This window comes from Sander vitreus, chromosome 7, assembly GCF_031162955.1.
Source record: "Sander vitreus isolate 19-12246 chromosome 7, sanVit1, whole genome shotgun sequence".
Classification (NCBI taxonomy): Eukaryota; Metazoa; Chordata; class Actinopteri; order Perciformes; family Percidae; genus Sander; species Sander vitreus.
This window is the reverse complement of record NC_135861.1, coordinates 24,500,020-24,515,385: the sequence shown is the minus strand read 5'-3', so window position 1 is coordinate 24,515,385 and position 15,366 is coordinate 24,500,020.

Genomic DNA, 15,366 nt, shown 5'->3' with positions numbered 1-15,366 from the left:
TGTCTTTAAAGTCAAGCCACTATAGGTTCTCTCAGAAGGAAATGCCAATAGAAAGTGGATGCATTTGTGTGCAGCACACAATATGGATGAACACAAAAGGTTGTTTTTTTAGATTTCATGCAGCTGTGCGACAGTTTTTTCAGGAGTTGTCAATAGCTACACAGCTGGAAAGAAAGACATTAAAAACCTTTTTTTCTTGTTTGTAGGTTTCAGAAGTGTTCCTTTGTCATTTTACAAAAATAAACTCAAGGACTAGAAAAATTAAACTACCCTTCCCGGATAAAGCAATGCTGTCTAATTTGGAGCACATTGTTCTTGGGAGGACACATTTTTGGAGAGTATTAAACGTTTAGAATAACACCAGCATTATACTTTAAGTCTTAAGAAGCCTAATTGAGACTGCAGGGATATGTTTAATTCCTGGTGTCTCAATTAACAGAGACAACAGGAATGGTATAATGTTGGTTCATGTCAACTGAAGATGCTAGAATGTACATGAATGCCATGATTATATCACACCTAACCTACCTTTTTAACAAGCTAGTCACAGGCAAGTATAGTTTAACCTTGTGGCCAATAAATCCTTATATAAACAAACCATGTTTTCACCACTGTAACATACAGGAAAAGAAATGACCTGAGCTGGGGAAAAAAACCCGATCAAACATGCATACACTGTATGTATCCTCTATACAATTGTTCATGGCATGGCTCCTCCCCCACTCAGTTGCTTTGTTAAGCAATGAGTAAATACAAATCAGATTACAAGAGGAGTCACAAGAGGAGACTGCATTATTAGCCCACTAAGAAAATCTGTTCTCAGTCAATCTACCCTCATTTAAAGCAGCACATTAATGGAACGCTGTACCATTCTACATCAGGGAACTCACCACTTACAGATGCTTTTCTAGGCAGTTAGGAATATGGCTTACAAGCGACCAAACCTGTGAACACATTATTTAATACACACTACACAATTTGTAGGCTGAACTGCCCTATTGGGTGATTAGTTCTGCTGCTGTCCTATTGTTCATATCCATCTTTGCTTATGTCTATTTTTGCGAAGCTGTTCTGTAATTTAAGATGTTCTGTAATTTAAGCTATTCTTTAATTGTTTGTTTTTGCTTTGTGCCATAATGTACTCTGCTTTTATACCTGCGTCTGTCTTTGTTTTACTTTTACTGCAATTGATATGCCTTACATCATGGTTACTGTTTTAAACTTGTTTCTTGATTTTAGGCTGCCAACTTCACATCTGGCCATGACCACTAAGGATGAAAACAACTCCTTGCTAATTCATGGCATATTTACAGTAATGTCTATTAATATCCACTTTTCCTGACAAATAAACTGAATAATAATTAAAGCAGCACAGTAATAAGGATTTTTCAAATGAACTCATGGGTACATATAAGGGTGAAGTGTCACTGAGTATTTTCTGACACTGGATCTTCTGTATGAGAAAAAGAAGGACTTATTCTGTAACTAAATATGTGTACATTCAGGGGCAGCTCAACTGCAGTAATTTGGGTAGGACAAGAGTAGCCACGACAGGTCAGGACACGAAGATACAGAACAGCACTAACAGGCAACAGAATAAAGACAGGAAGTAAGCTAGACAAGACAAGGGAGACAAGACAGACTACAAAATAAAACAGGAAACACAACATAACAGAAAAACAAGCCTACCACAATACAATGGAACAAAATACCAAAACCCTGACAGATTATTGGACAGCACTGTGTTTATGTATGAAGATTTATAAATTCCACTTCATTTCAACAATTCTATAGTTTGTGTTATGTTTATCTACGGTGGCCGACAGGGGCAAACGCCCTGCAACTTAAGAAAATACACGCAAATAGACAAAACACAAGCAAATTAAGAAAACAACTTCATTAATTTGACAACACATGCGCAGCATTCAGCAAACACGCTGCAAATACACACAACACAACCAAATACATAAACGCACTGCAAATATGAAACAATGCAAAAAGAAAACCACACAAACCCAGAAAACAAATGCAACAAAAAAACGCAGCGTCAAGATTACACAACGGAAGTTCTCCAGACCTCTAGAGGGAGCAGCTAGTGGAACAGCTGGATTTTCAACCCCACGGGGAGAGAGCGCTCTGCCTTTTTATTAGAGTCGGGTATGGCTGCAGCCTGGAGAACTCCATAGACTGTATATTAAATTAATATTATTATTAATAACATAATGTATTAATAATATGAAGTCTATTCTCCCGTCTCATGCCCTCCCGGCTGGTGCCGTCCCTGAGCTTCGGCTTTTCAAAATAAAAGCTTGCGTCTGGTCCGCTATGTGTTTGTACTTTGGTGTGTTGGATGTTTGTGAACTAAACAGTACGGCAATCATGCTAATGAATACAATAACTTTTTCAGCAGATGTCTTACTTACAACATGATGGAGTTAGCAAAGCAGTTTTGTGTTTATATGTGCGAGCGGGATTTATTCAGTTTGATAAATCCCACGGTAAATTGGCTGGTTTACTAAACAGGGAGGGACTATAAATCCTGTCTGTTTTTTGTATTTCAAGAGTGAATTGCTCCACAATATGAATACAGATTGATCACTTATTTTGTTGGTAACCGTTGTTGTATAATCACAATATTACACTTGAGGAGGCCTATACTTCAGTAATGCGTCTTTCGGACCTCGAAATTAAACCCTTTCATGTAATATGGCTTAAACAAACATCAACGTTAAACGCTGATGCAGTTTTAAATGTTTTATTACCTGTGACCTGAGCCGAGACACACCCCCAAACAAGAGAAAACATATCTCAAACATAAACTTATATATTTACAGTCTATGCAGTTGCTCTCTCTCTCTCTCTCTCTCTCTCTCTCTCTCTCTCTCTCTCTCTCTCTCTCTCTCTCTCTCTCTCTCTCTCTCTCTCTCTCTCTCTCTGTCTCTCTCTCTCTCTCTCTCCCAGTGGGGTTGAAAATCCAGCTGTTCCACTAGCTGCTCCCCCTAGAGGCCTGGAGAACTTCCATTGTGTAATCTTGACACTGCGTTTTTTTGTTGCATTTCTGGGCTTGTGTGCTTTTCTTTTTGCATCATTTCATATTTGCAGTGTGTTTATGTATTTGGTTGTGTTGTGTGTATTTGCAGTGCGTTTATGTATTTGGTTGTGTTGTGTGAAGTTGCAGGGCGTTTGCTGAATGCTGCACATGTGTTGTCAAATTAATGAAGTTAACTTAATTTGCTTGTGTTTTGTCTATTTGCGTGTGTTTTCTTAAGTTTCAGGGCGTTTACCCCTGTCGGCCACCGTATTTATCCTCTAAAATCAGACCTGTCATTCCTGTTCCTGCCAGGCAACACAAATCTATGATCAACTTTTTAGTTATCAAGTATGGGTTGGTTCTGCAAAATGCTCCACTGAAGCCTAAAGTAAGAATTAGAAATGATTTCCTTTATTTCTCTCATGTGGAAAGCCTACACATCAAAGAGTTATTTGACACCGATTTTCAGAGATTGTAGCAAGCAGTTGCAATAGTATCTATCTTTTTAATAGAGATGAGTTAAGAGCTAACGAGACATAATGACAAACCACATAACTCACAGAGTGACTCCTGTGCAGCCAATCAGCTTTAATGTATTGTAATGTATTCATAAGGTCGTTCAGTGGTAATGGATTGGCTGAGCTTCAGAAATTGGGAAGCTAACAAACAAATTTGTTAAGTCTTTATCTTCCTTCACTGTTGCAGCTCAGGATGCATCACAGTATGAACAGCTTTAAAAAAATGCAGACATAGTTTTACTATCAAATCAAAAGAAAGCAAAGAATACAATATCCAAGATGGTGGTTATGGTATGTAAAAATGATGTAAAGGTTTATACAGCATGCTTTGGCAAAAAAAAAAAACATAAAACCTAAATTAAAAACAAGGCCAATGTGATCAATACATACTGTAATATGACATATTAGAAAACATGAAATCAGGTAGTTTAACATTAAAACAAAGATTGTTTTTGCAGGTGAATCAAACCGCTTATGTAAAACAATCAAATAAGCAAAATAAACACAAAAGAAAAAAATCATTTCATCATCGCAGAGTGAAGAGCATGATTGCAAGTGCAGGCCGAATTATACAATACCATTTTTCAAAAAGCAGCCCTCTCAGCTGTCTAAATAGGATGATTGCTGCTGGTCTGAAGGGTCCTTCAGTGAGAGGAGCTTTGGAGGAAAGAGACAGAGAGAAAAAGGTACCGACCAATGTCGTGGGAGGTGCCAAATAAAACATCACTGATTGACTGTGCAGTGATTTTGGTGTGTGTGTGTGTGTGTGTGTGTGTGTGTGTGTGTGTGTGTGTGTGTGTGTGTGTGTGTGTGTGTGTGTGTGTGTGTGTGTGTGTGTGTGTGTGTGTGTGTGTGTGTGTGTGTGTAGTTGCACCTGTAGTCTATACATACAGCTACAATTTCTGTGCATCCACATGTCTAAAGATGGCTGATTCACTGGCACTTTTGATAAAGGAAAATGAAAGAAGTCTGAGCCTGGACATTCTTTTTTTTTTTCTTTTTGAACAGTGTTCACGGCCGGGTGAAGGAAAGAGTCAAAGGACGGCATCCTTTGTTGCAAGAGGCCAATCCTTATTATCCTTTAACAGCATGAAGATCTAATTATTTCCCCATATAACTGCTAAGTATATAGCTAAATAGCTAATAGCGACCATTTATCAGGACATATTAAGTGAAGCAGACTTCTGCAATTAATTAGTTATTCTGGTTATTGTCATGTGACGTGTTACTTTTGCACAGCCCAAATAAACCACATGATAATCAGTGGTAATCAAATTTAAATATCTCATTTATGTTTGTATAATTCAAAGAGGTGCTTTAATGACCATGACTCTTTTTTTATCAGTTTTCTTTTTTATAGCCGGGTTCACCTGCATTATGAAAATGAGAAACCACTCTTGTGTCTGATCCAGAGCTTCTTGCTGTGGATTAGCATGCTCATTACAGCCCACGTCCATTCAGTTTTAAACCACTGTCTGAGTCTCATCAACCTTCATGTGAACCCAAGCGTCAAACACATGTAAACTGGTTCATGACACTGACATTAATTTGATTTGCCAATTATTTTTTGCAAATGACAATTCTGCAGGGGAATCATTCTTTAAAGTTTGTGTTTGTGTGTGTGTGTGTGTGTGTGTGTGTGTGTGTGTGTGTGTGTGTGTGTGTGTGTGTGTGTGTTAAATCATTCCTATGTTTGATGTTGCAGTCATGAATGCTATATTTATTATGAGACAAGTGATGTTGTTCTCTTTAAGAGGGGTCAAAGTTGTAGATACCATGCTTGGTATTGTCATAACATCTGTTTAACAGGGGAAAGTCCCCGTAAAAAAGTGGTAAAAAAATACAGTAGAGAGAACAAAAGAGAGACTCGCTCTACACATCTACAGTATACAGTATACTGTTGTTTTCTGCTGTTGAGTTATGGCAACAGCACACAATAGATGATAGGACCATAGACTTATCAATAATGCATAAGATAGTAAGAGAAATGACAGGCACTCTGTTGGTAGGCTCTCTCCAGAAGCAAGCCATAAATTTGCAGGGCAATAATGATGACTCTTCTCAGGGAAATAAAGGCCACCCTCTGCTCCCCATAGTCATAAACCTGACTCACTCTTCCATTGGTTGGAAGAAAAATGCCTTGTTTCCCACCACACCGGAGTCATACACAGGAGGTACTTCAACCAGCCAACTTGATATGCAATCATCTCTCTTTACAAAGGAAAGAATACAATTTCAGTTTTTATATTAGCTATTTTCCTATTATTCCTGTAGAGGTGGTGGGGAGAAACAGTGAGCACAGTAATGGTGAAATGAAGTTCACATTAACAGATTCGGAAAATATTCCAAAAAGACTTCCAGTAAGTCTTTTACCATCTTCTAATCAGGTTCAGCAGCCTGCTTTGTAGTGGACCTTTCTATTTAACCATGTAGTTTAATTAATTTTTAAGGTTTAATGAAGTTTAAGGTAATTATTCTTGTTATTCATGTGCAAGAAAGCATTGGATTGTATTCACAGTAACATTAAGTCAGGATGTTTCTATCGTCCTTAGAAAAGTCAAATTAAAGAAATATCCCTAATTCACTTTCTTGTCCAGAGTTACCTAAGTAGATCGATACCACTCTCAGCTCTGTCTGGTAAATATAAAGCTTGAGCCAGGGGACACTTAGCTTAGCTTAGCATAAAGACTGGAAGCAGGGAGAAACGGCCTGTCTAATTAACAACACATTCTATCCTCTTTGTTTAATCTGTACAAAAAAGCTTAAAAAGAACAAGTTGTGGTTTCAGACAGAGCTATGCTAGCTGTTTCCCCATTTTTTTGTGCTACGCTTAGCTTACTGGAAGCTCACCGTAGCTTCATATTTACTAGTGGTATTCATTTTCGTCTCATAACATTCACAAAATAAACTCTAAAGACTGCTAAACTTCATGTGACCGGTTGTTTCATAGGATATCATAAGGAATTGTTGTGCCTTCGTTTTTTGTACGATATCATACAAACCCATTTGTGAGAATGTGTCGCAATTTTCTCTTCTAACTCTTACTAAGAAAGCAAATAAAAATAATAAATAAAAATCAAAAAGAAGGAAAAGATTATGCTATTTTGTGTCACTAGGACATTTGTTATTTTTGCCATTTTATCGTTTTTTAATACTAGTACTGTATTGAAGTTTAAAATTCTGGTGTCGTGACAACTGTAGTTATCACTTATAGAAAGGCTGACCTCTGCCTGTGAGGTTTCTCCAGCTGTTAGAGTCATATTCAACCAGCAGTGGTCCAGAACAAGTAGTCTACTGGGATGGAGAGCATCGAGGTGGAGCTCTCAACCCAAGTGAACCACCTTTAGAGTGCAAACAGCAGGTTTCAAGCCATTTGGGGTCCATTTGTTGTGCTAAGTGTTTTCCACAAAAGGTTGCATGAGACACTCTGACTTTGTCACAGGGTTTAAACTGAGATTTCTGCTGAATCCCTTCAAGACTGCAGAAGAGACCAGCAGAGATTTGACATGTCGTTCACTGATTTCATCCTGGTATGGATCGTAACAGCCACCTGATTCCACAAAAAAATGTTCTGTCCTTGTATGAATGTCAGATGTGGACACACACCAGTTTTCTGACTAATCCAGCATCAATTTAAGCATAAGCACATACAACCCCTTTACAAGAATGATCTGGCATGTGCATCCCTGACGTAGAACATACGGCTGTTGTTGCTAATGTAAACATCTGGAGGGCAAATGTGTTTTCATCTCAGGAGATGAATACAGGCATCACAGGACTGGCAACAACCACAATTTCGGGGTTGTCATGTGATGTGATGGAGCCAACATGACTTCAATGCGCAATCTCGACCGTATGAGATGAGGATGACACGCTGAAGGCAATGACAATGATTGATTGTTTGACTTTAAGAAGAACAAGATTTCCTCCCTTTTCAAAATCAAGAAGCTGTAATCTCCCTGTTTAATGTTTTTATATCTAATTCTACATCTTAAAAGACACCCAAACGCACATCACACTTGACATCTGCATTTAATCTCAGTTTTATTAACACAACCCTGCATGGGCCCTTAACCCAGAAAACCGCTGACGGTCAATGACATTTTTAAAAGGCAGGAGTGTGAGCCACTTATTGTATTTGTGTTTTTTTGTCACCTGGATGCCATGAGAGAGCGAGAGAGCAGGTTTTACAGATGCAAATCTAAGGAGGCACAGAGGCAGTTACTGGAATGGAACGGTGAAGCAAAGACCCAGAAGGCAACAGCATCTGCTCTCTATGGAGACTGTCATCAGCAATGTGGGCTAAAAGAATGGCTACTTATGTTGAAATGCTGGCTCTATATTTTCTGCCTGACACTGCAACGCTGTAGCCCTCTTTGTTAATTTGAAAATGTTCATAATGTGCATGCAATTACATTTTTGCCCTAATGGTGGGATCAAATAGTGTAGCTCTCAGTAAATGTCAATCGGACTCAGGAAATAATGGAGGAGCAAAGGCATTTTCAGTTTCAAATTATATGCTTGAAAAAAAAAATGAGGGAGAACTACGCATGCATTACATTGGCAAACTGTTAGCTTTTTATTCCGCTTCTTTCACCTGAGTTTTCTCATATCAAACCTTAGGTGCAGAAAGGTTTGTGTCTGGGAAATGAATGAGTTGTTTGGCCTGAGAGAAATATGCCTCTCTCTTATCCACGACAAAGATATAATGGAAAAGATTAATATCCTTAAAAGAATCTATTAAATGTTAAGATCAACTGATGTAAAGGTGAGACACTCAATTTCCATTAAACATGAGGAGCTCAGCGAATTGAAAAACATCCCGCTCAAGACTTCAGTTATTTTAATAGCAGCTTGGGGATGATTCTGCCCACTAAGACATTAATACTCTACTGAAAAAGATTCAAAGGCCAGATTCTCACACTGCCTTCTATAAAGATAATCTGATTTCTTACTTGACTGAACTTAAGAGTTGGCTCATGCAGATAAAGTAGACACCAACCGTTTCCATATTGACCTTTCCAGAAAGGAGCAGAGAATGCTTCAGAAAACAAAAACACTCAATGAAAATGCAAATGAATGACTTGAAAGGGATCCCTCACTGTTTCACTGTAAGTAATTTCCTGGCAGTGATTTATTGATCTCAGAGAAAAGATATTTGAGTTGTTAAACTAACAGCAAGATGATATCGTCTTCTATTGTGGAATCTTTGAAGCCGTTTTCACACCACTTGTCTTTTTTTAATGTCACAGCCTGCATAAACCAAAGGTGCATGTGAGGATTTGTGTGAAATCATAGCAGGAATGCCTGTAGAAATATACGACTTTTATCTACAATATAACTCCCCCCTCCTCCTTTATTGTCCAAAAGGCATTGCGTGGTGATGCATGACGTGCTCTACAGTATGGCATGTTCTCGATGTCTAATAGAAATTGGCCTCCTGGGAATGGTGTTATTGCAATCAAGAGTAATATCATCTTAAAATGTCACATGTTTTTTAGGGCAGCTAAACCTTTAGTGATTCCTGTTATGACAAGAGTAGGCACAGCTGAGGGGGAAGCAAAATAGAAAACAGCTCCATAGTTTTTCCTGAGACATCTCCAGCTCTCCCACCCTGAGCAAACCATAACGATTTATTGACATTTTTACTCTGCTTAGCCACCCTCGGCATAAAGTAGCAACCAACACCTTATCTTGTGGGCATGCCATTTGGAAAAGAAATTTGACATGGAATCAGACAGGCGTTAAGAGTAGGCACATATTGCTGCCATTATTTGTAAAAAAAAATAAAAAATACATGACTTTATGTTGCCTTTCCGCAGATGTAAGAAGAAGCATGATGCTTTGTGTGTCCCTGACAATCTCATCACTGTAGGTATGTAACATTCAGGCCAAAAGCCTGTGGGAGCTTATGGGCTGTCTGCTTCCTGGCCACATCTGGAACAACCCTTTTAGATTTAGGAGACAACTCTTGTGAACATTCTTACAAAAAAAAGTCAGGGTTACTTTTCAGAGAGCAGCCGTCAGAAGCTTTCAGGGAGGAGTCCATTGAATCAGCAGTGCATGAACCTTCTTCAGACAGAAACTGGTGTTGTGCAGGTCAGGAAAAAGTCAGTTTGATTTGTCTGTTGCACTGTAAGAATGATAGATTTATATTCAGGGGCATTTGTGTTCTTTCAAAATTGGAATCATTTTAACAACAAAGTTTGGGTTTTGTTATGAGTAAAGTGATTGTGCGTCATTGAAACTAACATCTGTGAAAAGAATTATAAATTGTTGACACATTGTTAGACGTGAAAGGACCAGTGTGTAGGAGTTAGGGGGATCTACTAGCAGAAATGGAACATAATATTCATCATCACTATGTTTCTTCATTAGCCCAGGGTTGCACTACATACTCATTATGTATACTTTCGTTCAACATACTTTTGTGTAAATAAACAGTAGTGTGTATCTCTTCGGATGCACTAAGCTGTAATTTTCAACGTCACTTCCTGAGAGCCTCCTTGTTGTTGAAGACGCGTAACCATGGTAACCCCTGCTGACATCTGCTCTACCGGCATCGCCAGATAATGCTTAAATCACTGAAAGAGGGTAATAACTACACCAACAGTCATTTAAATATGTAGAAATGTAAATAAGAGTGTCATTGACATTACAGAGCTCCTTGGTTTCTGTCCATTTGTCTGTTTTGAACGTTGACGTTACTACCGCATTGCACTGTGGGATATTTATGTCAGCGTAGTGTCCAGTATTGCATACTGTAATATTTTACTGGAAATAGTAAGCAATTGGTTTCATACTAAAGTTTCGGACATACTAAAAAATCTCACATACTGTTTTAGCCTACTAAATAGCATCTTAGTATGGAATTTCGGACGCAGTCCAAAACTAGTCTGGATCGACGATCTAAAGGATTCATTTACCGGATAGTTCCAGCGCCGTCAGATGTTCCGCCGGATGGCCCTCACTTTCCGCTTTCCTTGTGTTTACGTTAAACTCCGGTTGCATCGAGGAGCAGCCATGCTGAAAATGGCAAGTTTTAAAGAAAACTTGGATCGTGCAATAAGGCAGGCCTGCTTGGTTTGTTCGGGGAATAATTGTAAAGATTAACAAAGAAAATATGTTTACGGCATTTACTCTATAACTGGGACGTTTCGGGACTAATTGGTGGGGATCGCTTTGGACCAAGTACACACGGCGTTACACTGGTTAGAGCAAATTACGTTTAACCATGTTCATTGAAATAGCTCACGTTACTGTATTTTGTGAACAGTTAACTTAATTTTATATTGATTGTGGCATTTTCTTTTGTGGGGTGCAAATGTTTCACCAAAACAAGTTCCTTCCCAAGACCCTTTTATAGACGATTGTGATTGGTTTAAGGAAATGCAAACAACCCCTGACGGCTTTTTCTCCTGTCCCAGAATGTATGTGTGGTGTTGCCAGACCTTCTTCCGCAGCGCTGTGAAGATAGGTCTGGCAATGCGAGACTAGCCCAGAACAGACAACCAAACACTGGCTCTAGAGAGCACCTTTCACGTGTTTTACCTTACCTGTCTACTACGCGCTTGGAAAGTGAGGGGTGAGGAAAGAGGTATTCTGGTAGATGTCACTAAATCCAACTGACACGTATTGCCTGAAGCGTGATAACCTGTGTCTGTGTCACAGAGCTCCATTGTTATCCAAAATCCATAAATGAGCCACACCATTACACTGAAGGCATCTGTGGACATGGGCAATATTGTAAGTCAATTCCATAATCACAGACCTGCTGCCTGTAAAAACTAACTACAGCACCAAAATGTTTATTAAGCCGCCACTGAAAATAGTCCCCAACAAATTCTCAAGTTTGAGTATTTTTTGCTAAAAAAAAACTGCAGTGCCTCACTGCTTAAGGAAGTTACTGAGCCCTATATAAAAATGTAAATAAAAGTGGATATTATATATATATATATATATATATATATATATATATATATATATATATATATATATATATATATATAGATAGCATTCATGACTGCAACATCAAACATAGGAATGATTGATCACACACGCACACACACACACACACACAAACTTTAAAGAATGATTCCCCTGCAGAATTGTAATTTGCAAAAAATAATTGGCAAATCAAATGAATGTCAGTGTCATGAACCAGTTTACATGTGTTTGATGCTTGGGTTCACATGAACACTGTAAATTCCAATAGCTGTCATAACTTGCATACATGAGTTAGCTGTAGTTAGGTATCAATAATATGTGCTTCTTAATTGGTTTTATAAAGTAACGGTTAATTGCATGGTGAAAAAGCTATTTCCTATTGTTTTGAGTGAATATAACTTTGTTTAAAGTTATCTTAACTTGCTTAGAGCGACTATTTGGAACTCATCCTAAGAGCGATCAGGGCTGGGTGTGAGCATGCGCAGTAGAAGCCACCAACGTTCAGTCTCCTGCTCAGGACCATAGTGGTGCCGATCGGACTGTGCCGACATATTTGCTGGAGATTTCATCGCTTGTGGAACAATAAGGTAAGTTTTCAAGCAAGTTAGGTTAATATTTGTGTGTGAATTTGTGTTTCTGTTTACTGCCTCAACATAAGCTATCATATGTTAGCTAAACATTAACAAGCTAACAGGCAGAGCACATGTTCGGACATGTTTTGGGCGGCTTTCCACCACCATCCCGGGATTTACCTGACAATCCATTTTAACTTAAAGTGAAAACGCTCACATTTTAAATCTAGCAATTTAAAATGTAATTTTTAGTTTTCCCTGAGTTGACACAGTGGATGTATTTTGGTCGAATGTTGGGTATTAACAACACAGAAATTCCAAGTGTGTAGAGAAAACACTAAACAAGGCAATTTGTAAGCTACACACAGTTTGCAGCCACATTGGTCGGACAATTAGGAGTTACTTTACTGCTAGTTTTCTGTTTTAATCGATTGCAAAGCCAAAAACGTGGAGAATACATGATGACGGTTGGCAAAAGTTATATTTTTTATTGAGAAAAAGGACATTTATGTTTGCAATTGCATATTAAGAAGGACCCTGTACCCAAGCATTTTAAATAAAAAACAAGAAAAACATTAACAATTAAAATGTATATCGATGTGTTTCTTCCATCCCGCCCCTGTGTTCCATCCGTCCTGCACAGAAGGGACGGAAGGAACAATGGAAAACTATGGAATATTGGAAAACAAGCCATCTCCTGTAATGCTTGTAAAGTATGCACATATGTGTCTTTAATCTACAAATCACATCACTTTCTTTTAACTAAGACATTATTTGTCCTTTACAGAAGTGCTTGTGGCAACTGCCTTGATGGCTCTTCACAGCTGCTTTGTCAGTGAGCCTCAGTACACTGGAGGTGAGATAAAGTAGACAATATTTTGGAGGATATTATATATAGAGACACACACACACTTACAACTTACACCTAAACTTTCCACTTAAGGTTTTGGAGGCTGGACCTCCAGTGAAAACCCTGAAGGAGCGCTGGCCAGCTCTTTTTACAGAGAGACAAGTACGTACTGATATTGCTATGCTTTTTTTGTATTCTCCTATGATAAAGTGTGCATTTAGGTTTTAGGACTGGTAACCAAAGGTTTTCCAAAATGTTCACACTGGCTCAAGCCAGTCTACTCACTCACATTTGTTTTCTGTGTCTTGTAGGTGTTTGCTGAGTTCAACAGGATAGCCACGTCAAACCTGGAGAATGACTTTTTTGGTGCTGTTGACCGCTACACAACACACTTTGTCACAATCTTCAAGTCCAAGAAAGGAAGTGTTGGAGAGAAACTGTCTGAGATTGTGCAGTAAATTGAGTGAAAAGGGTCAGTCGACTACAGACTTGTTAAGTTTTTGCTGTGGATTAGATCTTCAAATAACTACTCCAATCGACAACTGTTCTCTGCACTGTTAAGCATACATGGTTACATCTTTTTCATATGCGCTTTTAAAAATGGGTTTGGTGTGTAACTTTTGAATGTTGCATAATCTTGAACTTTATTTGTTCTATCCACTTCTAGAAACCAGATGTGACAGCGGTGCGTACCCTTGTTCTCCAAGGCATCCCTGTTCTGCTTGGTGGTGACCCCAGTAACTTCTACAACATCTCCTTTGTAAGTTCTCATATCTTAAAAGAGTACATACTGTATATCACTGTGAGTTCGGAACAAAGATCGGCTGCATGCTAACTGTGACAGTTCAGTGTATGCCAGCAGGGTGATAAAAAAGAGATAAAACAACAAAAACCCTAAACAAACGATGAAGCAGCCATTCAACTAACTCCATTTTGTAGGGTTGCACTGCTGAGTGCAACCCGGAATTTTCTTTCCACAAATGACAAATGTTATGTCTTTTTATAAAGGCAAATATATTAGCTGCCAATTATTACTGGAAGATTATTGAAGAACAATTTTGGTACCGATGTATATGGGCAGATAGACAAACATTCAGTCCAACAGAGTCCGTTGTTCACACCCCTTGGTGTTGCTTTCACTCTGTACTTTTGAAGAATGTTTTTATTTTTATATTTTATGGCAGTGTAATAAGCGTGTGTGCGCGTTCTGGTTTTGTGAGAAGAGATATTCTGTGGTTGGCGCTAATACCTTGACATTGATCATTTTAATCTGAATGTTGTCTTCAAGTGGTACTGATCACTTATAGTAATGACTTAATTTGAATCTCCTCGAAACCAATTAGTATCTCTATCAGCTGTCTAAGGTGCAGATTCGACTGTGTTTCCCACTAAACATCTCTGTACCGGAAAACACTCATAAAATCAAGTATATTTCCCAAAAAGTCATACTCCTATAAATAATCCGGTAAAAAAAAGTTAACAATAAAATTACTTATCAGCCAAGTCAAGAATTCAAAATCGTGAAATCCTGTGCCAAAATTTTATTGATTGAAATAACAAGGTTTATCTGAGCCAAGCACACCATAATCATTTTAAAGATGATAAAATACGATCGGAATAAAATTACAAATGTCAAGGTAATGCATACTTTATACCAGATTCAAAGGGTTTTAAGATGATTTTTAGGTTCAAGGAATAAACTTGTTTCAACTATAATGTGGTTGTGTGTTAAATATTTCTATTTTATGATACTTTATACTTCTTCTCTGGTACATTTATGTGACAAGTGTATTGTGAGTTGGCAGAACAGAGTTAACATATAGGTGAGCGTTTGGTGTTTGAGATGGTTATTCTTCAGAATAATGATGGTTATTCTTCAGAATAACCATCTCAATGTGTAATTGATTACTGTAAATGGAATAAGGTAAAATGAATGTTTTTGAAGTACTTAATTTACACAAGTAACAGTTACTTGGTCTTTTCAAGGCAATCGGTTTGCATGGTTTTAACAAGTAGATCAGAATCGCTCTTCAAGTAACTAAAAACGAGAAATTCTAAGTTGCAGGAATTGTCACATTAGTTAGCCCAACTTAAATACTTGTGTTTAGAGTACACACAAAGTAAAGTTCACATTACATTACTTAGTTGTTTGAAATAGTAATTCTGAGTAGTTTATACTAAATCAGGAGTACATCTAAAGTAAATTGTCAAGTACACCCCACAAATTGTTTTTAGTTACTTAAACTCAAGAGTAAGTATACTATACTAAACGGGGATTTGTTAATACAACACGCAATACCTATTCCACTGTACTTAGTTTTTTAAGTGCAATCGGTTTGCATGCTTTTTTTAAGTAAGATTAACTAATCAGATTTTACAGTGAAGGTTGATGAGACTCAGACAGTGGTTTAAAACTGGACGTGGGCTGTAATGAGCATGCTAATCTCA